Here is a 15,052-nt window from a genome sequence, read left to right as displayed (position 1 = left end):
CAGTTAAGCTTCTGACTCTAGATTTCGGCTCAGGTCATGATCTCAGGGTTATGTGAGATTGAGCCCGAACCAGGGTCTAGCCCTGCTCTAGACCTCCAAGCTCAGCGAGGAGTCTTCTTTCCTTCTCCCTTTCCCTCTGTCCCAACCCCTGCACATGCGTGTGCTCTCTCTCTCTCTCTCTCTCTTAAATAAATAAATCTTTTTTAAAAAGTTGTAAGTTGTTTGTAAAGCAATATGTGTGAAGATTTCTCCTTCACTTTTGTCTTTTTCCCAAATTTTTTATAATTATCTCATCCTTATCTAATTTTTTTTAGTTACTCACTTGCATTGAGTTTTTCCAATTGAGTTCCAATTTAGTTTTCACAGTAACAATTATTTTTCCATACTTCTATTCATCAGTGTACATAAATATTTGATTAGATTACAGAAACACAGCTGACATAAGCTGTAATTATCATAGCAAAATGGCAAGAACACAGCAGAGCAAACTGGTCATAAGCAGTCATTCTCCATGGACATCAGTCAGGATGTTTTACAGAAGACACGATGAACTTTTCTTAATCTGATGAATTGATTAAGTGGAGATAGAGCAACTGAATGCAACTGAGTTCAACTTCCTTACTATTTCCCTTCAAAGTTTTCCATATATTTGCATATAAAACTGCTCTGTAGCTTGGTATTTTTGTTGTTTACATATCAGGTCCTAGTGGTAATGTTGTGCTAACGTTATAGAATGAATATGATGGTATCATTTGCTTCCATATAATTTACAGAGCATAAGAATTATGTGTTTCTTAAAGAAATTCATGAATAAAATTTTCAGATCTTGGAGTGTTTTAGAGGTAATTCTCTTATAATTTCTTCCAGGGTTGTTGTTCTAATCAGATTTTTCTACTTCTTGAGTCAGTTCTAGAAATGTGTTTTCTCAGAAAATCATCTACTTCATTAAAGAGATTTCCATACACATTAGCATGAGTCAGGCAGAACATTCTCCCTTTAGCGTTTCATTATGGAAAATTTTAAACATACATAAAAGTAGAAAAATGACTGTAACAAACACCCACATATCCATTATCCAGCTGTGACAGTATTCAACATTTTTGCCAATATTCTTTTACCTATGACCTTACCACTCTTTTTAAATGGAGCACTGTATTTTTTTTAATTTTTTATTTTTTATAAACATATATTTTTATCCCCAGGGGTACAGGTCTGTGAATCACCAGGTTAACACACTTCACAGCACTTAGCAAAGCACATACCCTCCCCAATGTCCATAATCCCACCCCCTTCTCCCAACCCCCCCTCCCCCCAGCAACCCTCAGTTTGTTTTGTGAGATTAAGAGTCACTTATGGGGGGCGCCTGGGTGGCTCAGTGGGTTAAGCCGCTGCCTTCGGCTCAGGTCATGATCTCAGGGTCCTGGGATCGAGTCCCACATCGGCCTCTCTGCTCAGCAGGGAGCCTGCTTCTCTCTCTCTCTGCCTGCCTCTCTGCCTACTTGTGATCTCTATCTGTCAAGTAGATAAAATCTTTAAAAAAAAAAAAAAAAGAGTCACTTATGGTTTGTCTCCCTCCCAATTCCATCTTGTTTCATTGATTCTTCTTCTACCCACTTAAGCCCCCATGTTGCATCACCACTTCCTCATATCAGGGAGATCATATGATAGTTGTCTTTCTCTGCTTGACTTATTTCGCTAAGCATGATACACTCTAGTTCCATCCATGTTGTCGCAAATGGCAAGATTTCATTTCTTCTGATGGCTGCATAGTATTTACAAACATAGTGATCCAAAGGGGCACGTGTACCCGAATGTTTATAGCAGCAATGTCCACAATAGCCAAACTATGGAAAGAACCTAGATGTCCATCAACAGATGAATGGATCAAGAAGATGTGGTATATATACACAATAGAATACTATGGAGCACTGTATTTTAAAGCAAATTTGACTTCCCATCATCCCACCCATATAAACTTGTGGAATCCTTCTTACAGAAAAGAACTTTTTCTTCTAGGTTTACCATTTTACATCTTTTCTCATTTTAAATGTTTTTTCTCTTTTCTTCTTTATTTTCCCAAGGTTTTCTTAAAGACATTGGTTCTTTGGTCAACCAGTTCTTAGATTAATGTATTGATTTTCCAGTGTTTCTGTTTTCTAATTCAAAGATTTCTATTAGTAGTTTATTTAATACTTCTTCCTTCCCACTCCTATACTTACATTGGTTCAATTTGTTTTTCTTAGGTTGAATGTTTGCTTTGTTGAATAATGAGATCCCTTGAGAATATCCATTTGCTTCTGAACACAACTTTGGCCTTATCCCTTACGGTGTTCTCATTTTTCATACTTTCTGAATAGTCTATAATTGTGGTTTTTAATGTCCACCTTAAATTAGGAGTTATAAATAAGTTGTTTCTTTTTTTCCCATTTTGGAGGGTCTGTGAGTTTTTATTTAAGATGCATATTAATTTTGTAGCATTTGTTTTCCTCTTACCCACCTCCATGTTTAGAGTTTATTATTATGGCACTTATTATAATACCACTACATTATTGGGAAATTTCTTATTTTTAAATTATATATATATATATTCACTTTAAATAATTTTAACACATTCAGTTTTGTAAGTGTCTGCAATTAGTAAATTAGTCAGACTTTAACAAATTTCGGCACTTTCTACCATCTCTGTAATGATTTTCATCTTGATACATGGTACATGACCAGGGCCATCTACATCTTGAAGACTTAAAGACTACATCTTTAAGAAACTTCTTGTCAAAATGCCATAGTAAGTATATATTTTTGAGGTCCTCTCCTCTGCTCTTTTTATGATAGATAAAATACAGAAGAAAATAAAAGTCATAACCATGTGAACCAGACATATGGTGTTGAACATTTCACAATATATACAAATATTGAGTCATGGTATACACCTGAAGCTAACAGAATGTTGCGTGTTAGTTACATTTCTATAAGAAAACTTTAATTTAAAAAAGTCACAGCCATGCTCAAAAACAAATGAACGTTAAGTCCAGAACTAGAACAGAAATCCAAAGCATTAAATAGGCCTCAGGAACCTGGGCCCCAGGTCCAAAGCAATGAGTGGTGGCCAGGAGTGCAGCATCTGTGGGGTAACAGGCAGGTTGATATTGATAATTAATAACTAGCAACACAGGCAACAACCAGAATGGATGTCACAACCAATTAGAACTGCGGCTGGAAACAGACAATAGGGCCACTCCTGAGCTTACAACTGACTTGCCCTACAAGCAGGAATAAGAATAGCAGGAGGCCAAGTGCTGTGGCTTGAAACCAGAGCCAAGGTTAAGCATCCCAGGTCAAAAAGGAGTCTGGAAACAACCACTATGATCCAGAGCAATGTCTATGTGATGCCGCAAGCTTAGAAGGCAGGCAAGCTTTGGCCTCTCCACTTGGCTTCCAAGAAAGTCATTAATAGGCTCAGGCCCAACATCACTGTGGGGCAGGAGCCCCAAAGAGCCAATCAAAGACCTGGGGACTCCACGGACTGGATGGGAACAAACCTCAAAACGGCAATGGTGGGGAATCAGAGAAAGAAAACAGAAAGAAACAAAGTCTTCCACTCAAGAAGGGCCTGCAAACTAAAATCCAGACCAAACACAAGATGAAACCCAATGTTAAGAAATTTGACTGAAAATAAATAAGGGAAGTGAAAAGTGCAGCATAGGGAACATAGCCAATAGTATTGTAATAATGCCCTCCAGCAAGATCCACACCGCCCAGGTAAGGTCAAAACACACCCTGCATTTTGAACCAGGGTACAGACAGTTGAAGACTGATAGAAAGTGCATTGCAAATTACTTTAAAGTAAAAATACTTGCTCTATTTCAGGCCACATTGTATTCCTCAACCCATCCCCATTAGTTGTTCAGCAAATGAAAGTTCTCCAAGATATGCCAATACCTTGAGAATTTGCTCTACTTTTTGGAAATGCATTGCCTTTTTTTATATATAAGATATACCAGCAGGTTTTTGCCAGGTACCATTTTCAATTTCAATATAAGCCAACCCAAGCTTAATTAAAAATACACTTCCTTGTCTAGCCTTCTACCCCAGAAGTTATTTCTAAGAAACAACTCACACAGGAGCCTAGATTATCCATTTATGTTCACTGAAAATGGCTATTTAATTCTCATGTTTAACTAGAACCTGACTACCTTTATAAAAATGAACCAAATGTAAATGTAATCTCGGCCTGTGGAGACAAGATATAGAATGTGGAGAATATTTGTGTTTTTTTTCTCTGTTCAGGTATCACATAGATTCATAGACGCCCAACTACATTCATAAGAACAACTGGTGCTTGTTCAGGGTATAGTGACCCATGTGTAGGATGACTTAGAACCATGTCATATAAGGAAAAATTGATAGAACTAAAGATGTTCACCCTATGGGGCACCTGGGTGGCTTAGTTAGTTAAGCATCTTTCTTTGGCTCAGTTCATGATCTCAGGGTCCCGGGATTGAGCCCTGCATGGGGTTCCCTGCTCAGTGGGGAGTCTGCTTCTTCCTCTTCCTCTTCCTCTGCCTCTCCCCCCATTCATGCACTCTTTTGCACTCTCTCTCCCATATGTGCTCTATCTCTCTCTCAAGTCAATAAATTAAATATCTTTTTCAAAAATAAATAAAATAAAAAATAAAGATGTTCATCCTGCAGAAGAAAGGATTTGGTGACAGGAGTGAGGGGTGCGGCTTCAGGGGGAGTAGAAATGTAATGGCCTTCCAATATTTGAAGGCTGGCATGTAGAAGAGAAAATGGCCTTGCTCTAAAAGGCAAGAAGAAAATGAGACCCAGAATCAATAGGTGAAAACTTTAAGAAAGCGAATCACGGCTACGGATGTCCTTACAGTGCTGGGCCCCATTTAGAACAGACTGTCAGCAGAGGTGTCTTCATGCAGAAAAATTTATTCACAGGAATTTTTATAGAGGACATTCAAGAATCCACAGGGTCATTCATCTAGAAGATCTTTACCGTCCTTTCCAATCCTAAAATGTAATGATACGGAGAAAACTATGGAGATGTGACGAATAAATGTACTGTGAGATCCTGGGTTGGATTCTGGCCAGAAAAAGAACATTCACAAGGAAGCTGGCAAACTACACTAAGGTCTGCAGAGTAGTTAATAGCATTTTATCAATGGTGACTTCTTGGTTTTGATCATTAGAGGAAGCTGAGAACTCTCTACTCTCTGGGAACTATTTTTGCAACTTCTCTGTAGTTGTAACATTATTTCAAAGGAAAAGCTTTTTTAAAAAATTAAACAGCTGGGTGCCTGGCTGACTCAGTTGGGAAGGAGCTTGCATTCTTGATCTTGGGGTCTTGAGTTCAAGCCCCACATCGGGTGTGGAGATTACTTAAAAATAAAACCTTAAAAAATAAAAAAATTTTATCTTAAAAAAGAGGTGGTTCATTCAGTTGAGTGTCTGACTCTTGGTTTTGGCTCAGCATCGTGGCGTTGAACCCTGGGTTGAGCTCTGTGCTGGGCATGGAGTCTGCTCAAGTTTCTCTCTCTCTCTCTGCCTCTGCCCTGCCCCTCCCTAAAATAAATAAGTTATTCTTTTAAAAAATTAAAAATTAAATTAAAAACATTAAACAGCAATATCAAAAACTTCAGGGATAAGAAGAGTCCACAGTACCGAAGTTCCAGAACATAGTCTGTGGCCCACCCATCCCCTGGGCCTGGCCTCCCTCAGTTCTATCAGATGGGCTAACTTGATGATATACAAACAGAAAATAGTGTTATTTTCCTCTATCACTCCCTCTGAACATGCTCTGTCAAACTGCCCTTCTCCCCAAGCCCAGACAACATCTCAAGCATATTTCGTACTTTAAGATTTTTAAGCTATGTTCAGCAATTAAAACTCATTAAAAAGTTCTATTTAAAACTTCAATCACATACCCAGTTCAGAGTCTCCCACCACCACACCCCCTGCCCCAGCCCTACCCCGACCTACAGCATGGTGACCACAGCCCTACAGCGTGGAAAGGAGGTACTATCAGTTCTGCCTTCATCTCCTTCATTCTCCTTCTCCTCAGTGGGCCACTTTGGCCTCTCCAAGGTCAGGGGTGATGGAGGTAGGAGGATTAGAAGGAAAAGAAACAAATGTATTTTTGTGGTAGGTCCCATTAAAATATGGTAGATGATGGCCTTGAGATAGGAGGAGCATCTATGCAGGCTTTCTCCAATTTATGGGCTTTGAAAGACTCACTGTAGAAGCCACCTGATTGAAAAGCTCCCTAAAAGCAAATGTACTTTCCCACTTCTCTCAGAAATTTCTCACACACTTCTCAGCTCCTGCTGAGAGATACACCATAGAGCAGCTTATTGCTGGGGTTCCTTTACCCCACAGGCAGCCCTCCTGGTTGAAGGCCAGCCATCTTCCAAAACATCTCCTAGGAAACACATATGCCTGCCATTGAAAATTCTGGTAGTGCAGACAGCTCTCTCACCATTGCCCTGCTCACTCACTTTGAGTTCACTGTTTGGTCTGACCAGCCTCCCACATTTCATAGTCATCAGGCAAGAAGCAAGCATCTGTTTCCATTAATGTATGTCCCTAAACTGTCCAGAAGACACAACCATTTCTCCACGAATTCTCCAACCCTGCTCTATTCCAATGACAAGGCACTGCCAGAGCCTCCAATTCTCTTGAGGGCCCCCTCATAAGAAGAAAAAGGGAAATGCCACAACACTGTCCACTACCTCAGAGACCCTTCTTAATTTCTATTCTCTTGCACTCGCTCTAAGTGTGTGATGGAGGCTGATAACAATTTTTCTGTCTTTACATTATTTCTGCACAGATATGTCTAATGTTAGTACCCCATTTGGAAACCTGGGGATACTTATCACCTTTCATTCTCTGCTTTGGGGCTTCAGATGAAATTTCACGACACCATGAAAAGTCCCATTCAATATCCTATTACACTTACAACACACCATGACGCCTTCCACATAAACCCCTCAGTTCTTTATCAGGACTATCCACAGACTACACAATGGGAAACAGAGAAGCTGTGATTTTTGGCAGAGGCCTGTGTCTGGGCTGCTGAGATAAAACTTTTGGAAAGATTCAAACCACAGACTTTTGCAATAGTTACACAATCACTTCCGGCCCACCCTCATGCTAAATGCATTCCAGAAAACTGAACATTCCTTAGGAGGCCATTATACAACTGTAGCAGAAAGGGTTGAATTTGATGTGTAGGACTATCTTTGGGGGGTTGAAAATATATCAGATGAGAAGGAAAAGACATAATTAGGACAGGATAGCTTTATATTGCTAAAGGCCATTCTGTAGAGAAGGGATTAAATCATTCTGAATCATTCCCAGGACTACTTAATGGGAGCCATAAGGAAGCCAGTTTGGGGCCCGATAATATTCATTCATTCACTAATTCATTTACTTATTTCTGCTATGCTTCAGGCTCAAATTGGGGCTGGTGTTGTCACAATGCATATTTGGTTCCAACCCTCAAGGAACTAAAAAAAAAAATCTCCGTATTGGAACAAGCTGTCAACAGAAGTAGTGAGATTCCCCCACGGATCTCACACATGCATATCTTGGAAGACAGTGAGGAGGGACGATTCAAGATTGAGGAGTGAAAGTAAAGAAGCAGTGAAACAGCTGAGCTTTCTAGTCCCTTCAACCCTTCCAAAATTAAGGTTCTATCTACACTCATGAAGGCACAGCACAGACATGATGTCCTGCTGGCAGTCTGCATAAAATAGAATGAAAGAGTCAGGGAACTGGCTTGGTTGCAGAAATTAATTTCAGACAGATAATAGGACCGAAAGTGTACAGAGTCCAAAGTGAAAGATGTGTGTGATGTGTTCATCAAAATGCAGATAATCAGTAACAGGATTTCCATCAAGGAGACCTAGTCTGGCAGAGGAACTCAGGTAGCTAGAGAATAATGGAAATGTTTATGAACGGTATATATGCACTTGTGCTAAAACACAGAACAAAGAGAAAGATGTGTGATTGTTATTGTCCAACAACATTACGTGGGGTTTTTCCTGCCTCTACGTTTGTGACTGAGGGAGCAGGTGTGCTTAAATAAAGTACTGGATACACCAAGACATCCACTTCCAGCCTATGCATAAGAAAGAATGCCAAGGGTGCCTGGGTGACGCAGTTGGTTAAGCTTCTGCCTTGGGCTCAGGTCATGATCCCAGGGTCTGGAGATCAAGTCCCATGTCAGGCTCTGCTCAGCAGGGAGCCTGATTCTCCTCCTCCCTCTGCCTGCTGCTCCCCCTGCTTGTGCTGTCAAATAAATAAAACCTCTAAAAAATAATTAAGACAGAATGCCAGCAATGCTATCATGCTGGTGGTATAGAAAAGTACATCACTCTTTAAAAAAAAAAAAAAAAAAAAAAAGGGGCGCCTGGGTGGCTCAGTGGGTTAAGCCGCTGCCTTCGGCTCAGGTCATGATCTCGGGGTCCTGGGATCGAGTCCCGCATCGGGCTCTCTGCTCAGCAGGGAGCCTGCTTCCTCCTCTCTCTCTCTCTCTCTCTGCCTACTTGTGATCTCTCTCTGTCAAATAAATAAATAAATCTTTAAAAAAAAAAAAAAAAAAAAAAAAGAAAAGTACATCACTGTCTTCCCAAACCATGTGGGAGAGACTTCAAGAAATGCAAAGGTAAAAAATGGAGGTAGAGATTCCCTGTCAAGGGAAGAACACAATCTTGGTCTTGTAAACACATGTTTACCAAGAGGCAGAAACCAGTATGATTGGGGGAGAAAATCTGGGGGAGAATATATTCAATTTTCTGTTGTTGCCCTAACAAATTACTGCAGGTTAGTAGCTTAAAAGAACACAAATTTATTACCTTACAGTTTATTGGGCAGAAGTCCACTTTTTTGGAGACTCTAGAGAATAATCCATTTCCTACTCACTTAGGCTACTGGCAAAATTCAGTCCCTTGGAGTTGTAGAACTAAGGTCCTCGTTTTCTTGCTGGCTATACCTGAGGACCATTCTGAGCTAAATAGAGGTCACCACATTCCTCAACTTGTGGCCCTCTTCCTCCATCTTCAAGCATGGTGGAGAGCATCCCTCTAGTGTCACAGTTCTCTGACCTTTCCTCTATAGTCACATCTCTCTCCTTGACTATAGCTGGGATAGGTTATCTACTTGTAAGGACTCATGTGGCTTGATGATTAGATTGGGCCTACCTGGATTACAAAGGATAATTTCTCCATCTCAAATTCCATAATCTTAATCACATCTGCAAAGTCCTTTTTGCCATGTAAAGTAACACATTTGACTGGAAGTCCTAGTAACAGCAATTAGACAAGAAAAAGAAATAAAAGGCATCTAAATTGGTAAGAAGTAAAACTTTCACTGTTTGCAAACAACATGATACTATATATGGAAAAACCTGACGACTCCACCAAAAAACTACTAAAACTAATAAATGGGGCGCCTGGGTGGCTCAGTGGGTTAAGCCGCTGCCTTCGGCTCAGGTCATGATCTCAGGGTCCTGGGATCGAGGCCCGCATCGGGCACTCTGCTCAGCAGGGAGCCTGCTTCCTTCTCTCTCTCTCTCTGCCTGCCTCTCCATCTACTTGTGATTTCTCTCTGTCAAATAAATAAATAAAATCTTTAAAAAAAAAAATAAAACTAATAAATGAATTCAGTAGGGTCGCAGGATACAAAATCAATATACAGAAATCTGTTGCATTTCTATACACTAATAACAAAGAAGCAGAAAGAGAAATTAAGAAAACAATCCCATTTATAATTGCACCAAAGATAATAAAACAACTAGGAATAAACTTTAAACAAGGAGGAGAAATACCTGTATTCTGAAAACTACAAAACACTGATGAAAGAAATTGAAGGCAACACAAACAAATGGAAAAATATTCTATGCTCATGGATTGTGAGAACAAATATTGTTAAAGTGTCTATACCACCCAAAGTAATGTACAGATTAATGCAATCCTATCAAAATATCAATAGCACTTTTGACAGAACTAGAACAAACAATCCTAAAATTTGTATGGAACCACAAAAGACCCCAAATAGCCAAAGCAATCTTGAAAAAGAAGAACAGAACTGGAGGTTTCACAATCCCAGATTTCAAGATCTACTACAGAGCTGCAGCAATCAAAACAGTATGATACTGACACAAAAACTGAGACATAGATGAACAGAAGGGAATAGAGAGTCCAGAAAGAAACCCACAATTATATGGTCAATTAATTTTCAGCAAAGGAGGCAAGAATATGCAATGGGAAAAAGACAGTCTCTTCAACAAAAGGTGCTGGGGACACAAAAATAAACTCAAAATGGATTAAAGACTTAAATGTGAGACCTGAAGCCATAAAAATCCTAGAAGAGACCACAAGCAGTAATTTCCCTGACATCAGCCATAGCAACATTTTTCTAGATATGTCTCCTGAGGCAAGGGAAACAAAAGCAAAAATAAACTACAGGGACTGCATCAACTAAAGTTTTCTGCACAGCAAAGGAAATAATCAACAAAATCAAAAGACAACCTACTGAATGGGAGAAGGTATTGGCAAATTAAATGTCTGATATTTAGTATCCAAAATATAAAAGAACTTACACAACTCAATATAAAATATATATATATATACCATTAAAAATGGGCAGAAGACACAGACATCTCTCCAACGAAGACATACAGATAGCCAACAGACATATGAAAAGATGCTCAACATCACTCATTATCAAGTAAATGCAAATCAAAACCACAATGAGATATCATCTCACAGCTGCCAGAATGGCTAAAATCAAAAACTCAAGAAACAACAGGTGTTGTCAAGGAAATGGAGAAAGAGGAACCCTCATGCACTGTTGGTGGGAATGCAAACCGGTGCAGCCACTGTGGAAAACAGTTTGGAGGTTTATCCAAAGAAGGCAAAAACACTCATATCAAAAGATACAAGCACCCGTATGTTTATTGCAGCATTATTTACAATAACTAAGATATAGAAGCAGCCCAAGTGCCCATCGAGAGATGAGTGGATAAAAAAGATGTGGTATGTATATATAATGAAATACTAGTCATCCATAAAAATGACTGAAATCTTGCCATTTACAATCACATAGATGGATCTTGAAAGTATTATGCTAAGTGAAATAATCAGTCAGAGAAAGATAAATACTATATGATTTCACTCATAAGTGGAATTTAAGATACAAAACAAATGAACAAAGAAAAAAAGGAGATCAACCAAAAAACAGACCCTGAACTATAGAGAACAAACTGGTGGTCACCAGAGGGAAGATGGGCAGGGGGATGGGTGAAATAGGTGATGGGGATTAAGAATCCATTTATCATGATGAGCACTGAGTAGTGTATAGAATTGTCAAATGGCTGTATTGTACACGTGAAACTAATATAACACTATACACTAACTATGCTGGAATTAAAATTAAATACATATATAATAAAATGTTCAACTAAAAAATAATATTTAGTAACTTTATATAGCACCCAATGGTAATCACCATTATTATAGTGAGCTCTTAGTAATCTATATAATTGTTGAATCACTATATTATATATCTGAAGCTAATGTAATATTGTATATCAACTATATTTTAGTTTAAACAAATAAAAAGTAAGGGTGCCTGGCTGGCTTAGTCAGTGGAGTGCACAACTCTTGACCTTGGGGTTGTGATTTTGAGCCCCACTTGGATGTAGGTATTACTTCAAAGAAAAAAGCAAAAAAAATCAAAACAGTACCGCTATGGAAAAAACAAGTAACAGATTCACAGTTTCCAGGGATTAAGGCATGCACATCAGCAGGGGCAAACAGGGGCACTGCTCCTCCTATCTCAGAGGGTTTGATCTGTGTTCTCTAGTTTGGGTGCACAGAGAATGGTGCCTGGTTCTCACCTAGAAGAGTCCAAAGGGAAGAGGCTGGCTGGAACAGTGTATGATAGATAACAAAGAGAGAACACTGCATTCCCAGAGTTTAGAGAAGCACCATGCCTCTGTGGGCCAAATGAATGCTATAAAGAATAGCCAGATCATGAGAGGCTGGGGAGCTCAGCTGGTTAAGCAGCTGCTTTGGCTCAGGTCCTGATCCTGGAGTCTGATGTTGTGCCCCATGTTGGGCTCCCTGTTCAGCGGGGAATTTGCCTCTTCCTCTCCCTCTATCCCTTCCCCTGCTTGAGTTTGCTTGCTCTCTCTCTCTCTCTCTCTCTCAAATAAATAAATAAAATACTAAAAAATAAAAATAAAGATAAAAAAGAATAGCCAGGCCAGAGATTTCTTGAAAGGACACCACCCAAGAACACTGCCTGCCAAGGTCCAGGCTGTCCCAGCAGAAAGAGGCTGCAGGGTATGAACTGCTGGAGTTGGGTTGAGGGCATATCAAAAGAGGACAGCAAGGGAGAGCCTCACCCACATTAGGAAATGTTGCAGCATCAGAGGTCTCCAACAGAGAGTCCCCAAAGAACCCATAAAAGCCCCCTATTTGAAAAATGATCAGTGTTTGGATGTTTGCTATGAAGAGGGTTTTCACAGACTAACACCAACTAGGTTTTAAAAAAAATACCCCCCTTCTTCCTGCTTAACCCTGGAGCATCTACAAATAGGGGAAAGAGGTAGAAAGAGTAAGAAAGGAAAAATGGACCTCGGCTCCCCACTTGCCTATTTCAAGTATCTTGGAGACAGGGACAAGAAGCTTTCAATCAGATATGGATAACTGCTCTTTCGTCTGGACTGCAGACATGCCATCCAGACTAAAGAAGACCTACAAACTTTGGGGGCCACGGCCGCATCAGCAAGCACCAGAAGCACCCAGGAGGCCAGGACAATGCTGGTGGCCTGCATCACCACAGAATCAACTTTGACAAAAATCACCCAGGTTACTTTGGAAAGGTCGGTATGAGACATTACTACTCAGAGGAACCAGAGCTTCTGCCCAACTGTCACCCTTGGTAAACTGTGGACCTTGGTCAGTGAGCAGACACGGGTAATTGATGCCTTAAAACAAAACAAAACGAAACACCAAGACTGGAGCTGCTCCTATCTTCGATGTGATGTGATGGGGCTACTATAAAGTTTGGGGGAAGGAAAACTCCCAAAATAGCCAGTCACCATGGAGGCCAAATTCTTTACTAGAAGAGCTATGGAGAAGATTAAGGGAGTGAAGTGGTGGGGGGCTGTGTCCTGGTATCTTGAAAGTACATGGAGTGAGGTTCATTAAATGCTAACAAGTGCTCAGACACGAAATTAAAGTCTTGAATTAGAGTGGGCTGGGATTGTTAATACCTCAAAATGTTCTGATCTCCAGGGTCCAGAGAAACAAAAACCTTAGACACCATCCAGAAGCTTGGAATGGAGTTCAGCTGAAGGTTTTATTGGAAGACAGTGGTGAGAAAGAACTGAGTGGCTTCTTCCTTGCACGGCACAACCAGTACATTCAGAAAACCATTAGAGTTTCTGAAACTAAGCACTGGCACATAAAGGTGCTCTTTTTATTGTAAACAAAGATAATCAAAATGGAGTAGAAGAGAAGAATGAGGTTGAGAATACAAGCTTGGAATCTGTTGCCAAGTTTATGGGGTGACCACTTTTTGAACAGAAGATGGGACCTGTGATCTGACAAGTAGGAATGAACACAGATCAACAAAATAGAATATCTGAATTAAGGATATTCCAGAAAATCTTTAGCTGTTGTAAGTATTCCAAGCATGTGGCAATGAGGTGGTATGATTTTTTTTAACCCTTCCTTCTTTGTTAGAACATGTTGTAAGATGAGATCTCCCCAATACTTCCGATACTGGTCAATCTGGGGGCAAGCAGGAAATTATTTAGCAATAGTTGCTCCATTATGAGATTTCATTCTATTCTGGAGCTGTTAGACTTCTGTTTAAAATGAATTCATCTCAAACAACCAAAACAAAACCAAAAAAAAGTACTCTAAATGTGAATCAATTTGTGGCTACCTCCTTGAAGCTGAATTTCCCATAAAGTGCCACACTCCCTACTTCATTCTTACTACACAGTTGGGTCTCGTGGGTGCCAACCAAACTGAAGGTATTAATACCTCCCAGGAAGGACAGTATATTTCCTCTGTGGGGAAATGTTTCTCTCTCTTTCTCTCTCTCTCTTCTCTCTCTCTAACATACACACACATTCACCATTTAATAATACTACTATAATCTAACCTTAACTCTATCTGTCCTGATTTCCTTACTCAGCTTATACTCCCATTAAGTTCTCAGCATGCTGGAACACTAGGGCCTCAGGGGGTTTGACAGTGAGCTCAGCTCAAATCTCTGGAGTAATAATGTTCTAAGTTTTGAAACACTAAAAGAAATTACAAATAAAATGATCGATGGTTACCTTACTAAAATATGCAAAATTTGTGCTACACAAAAACTATGCTGGAAAGAAATACAGCAAACTAAATAATATTTATAGTAATTAAATAAGGAAAGGATTATTACCTACATTAAAATGAGCTTATAAAAATTAGTAAGAGCATTATTCAGGCTCCCTGGACACAAATGAATAGATGAAATAAACAAAACACTTTGCATTAAAAAATAGAAATTATAATTAGTAAACACAAATATGAGGAAATGCTCAAATAGTCAAATAAATAATTAAAATAATAACAAGACATCATTTTATACCAATTTGATTTCAAATTAGAATACTCAGGGGGTGCCTGGGTGGCTCAGTGGGTTAGAGCCTCTGCCTTTGGCTTGGATCATGATCTCTGGGTCCTGGGATCAAGCCCCGCATCAGGCCCTCTTCTAGCCAGGGAGCCTGCTTCCCTTCCTCTCTCTCTGCCTGCCTCTCTGCCTGCTTGTGATCTCTGTCTGTCAAATAAATAAATAAAATCTTTAAAAAATAATAATAATAATAATACTCAGGAATGGTGAGGTAGTGCATTTTCACCTGCATAGAATAAATGGGTATGACAATGCTTTTTGAAAGAAAAGTTAACATAGTAAAGAGCTATTAAAATGTTATGTCCATTGATTCAGAAATCCTATTTCCACAGATTCATTTTAAGAA

General features: G+C 39.5%; 1 pseudogene; it reads left to right on the top strand.

Annotated features, from left to right (window-relative positions):
* Positions 1–12,750: 12,750 nt before the first annotated feature.
* On the top strand, positions 12,751–13,229 carry LOC132020246 (large ribosomal subunit protein uL15-like; annotated as a pseudogene).
* The last annotated feature ends 1,823 nt before the right edge of the window (positions 13,230–15,052 follow it).

This window comes from Mustela nigripes, chromosome 6, assembly GCF_022355385.1.
Source record: "Mustela nigripes isolate SB6536 chromosome 6, MUSNIG.SB6536, whole genome shotgun sequence".
NCBI classification, from domain to species: Eukaryota; Metazoa; Chordata; class Mammalia; order Carnivora; family Mustelidae; genus Mustela; species Mustela nigripes.
Note: the sequence above shows the minus strand (reverse complement) of the source record. Positions and strands in the feature narration are given on the sequence as shown.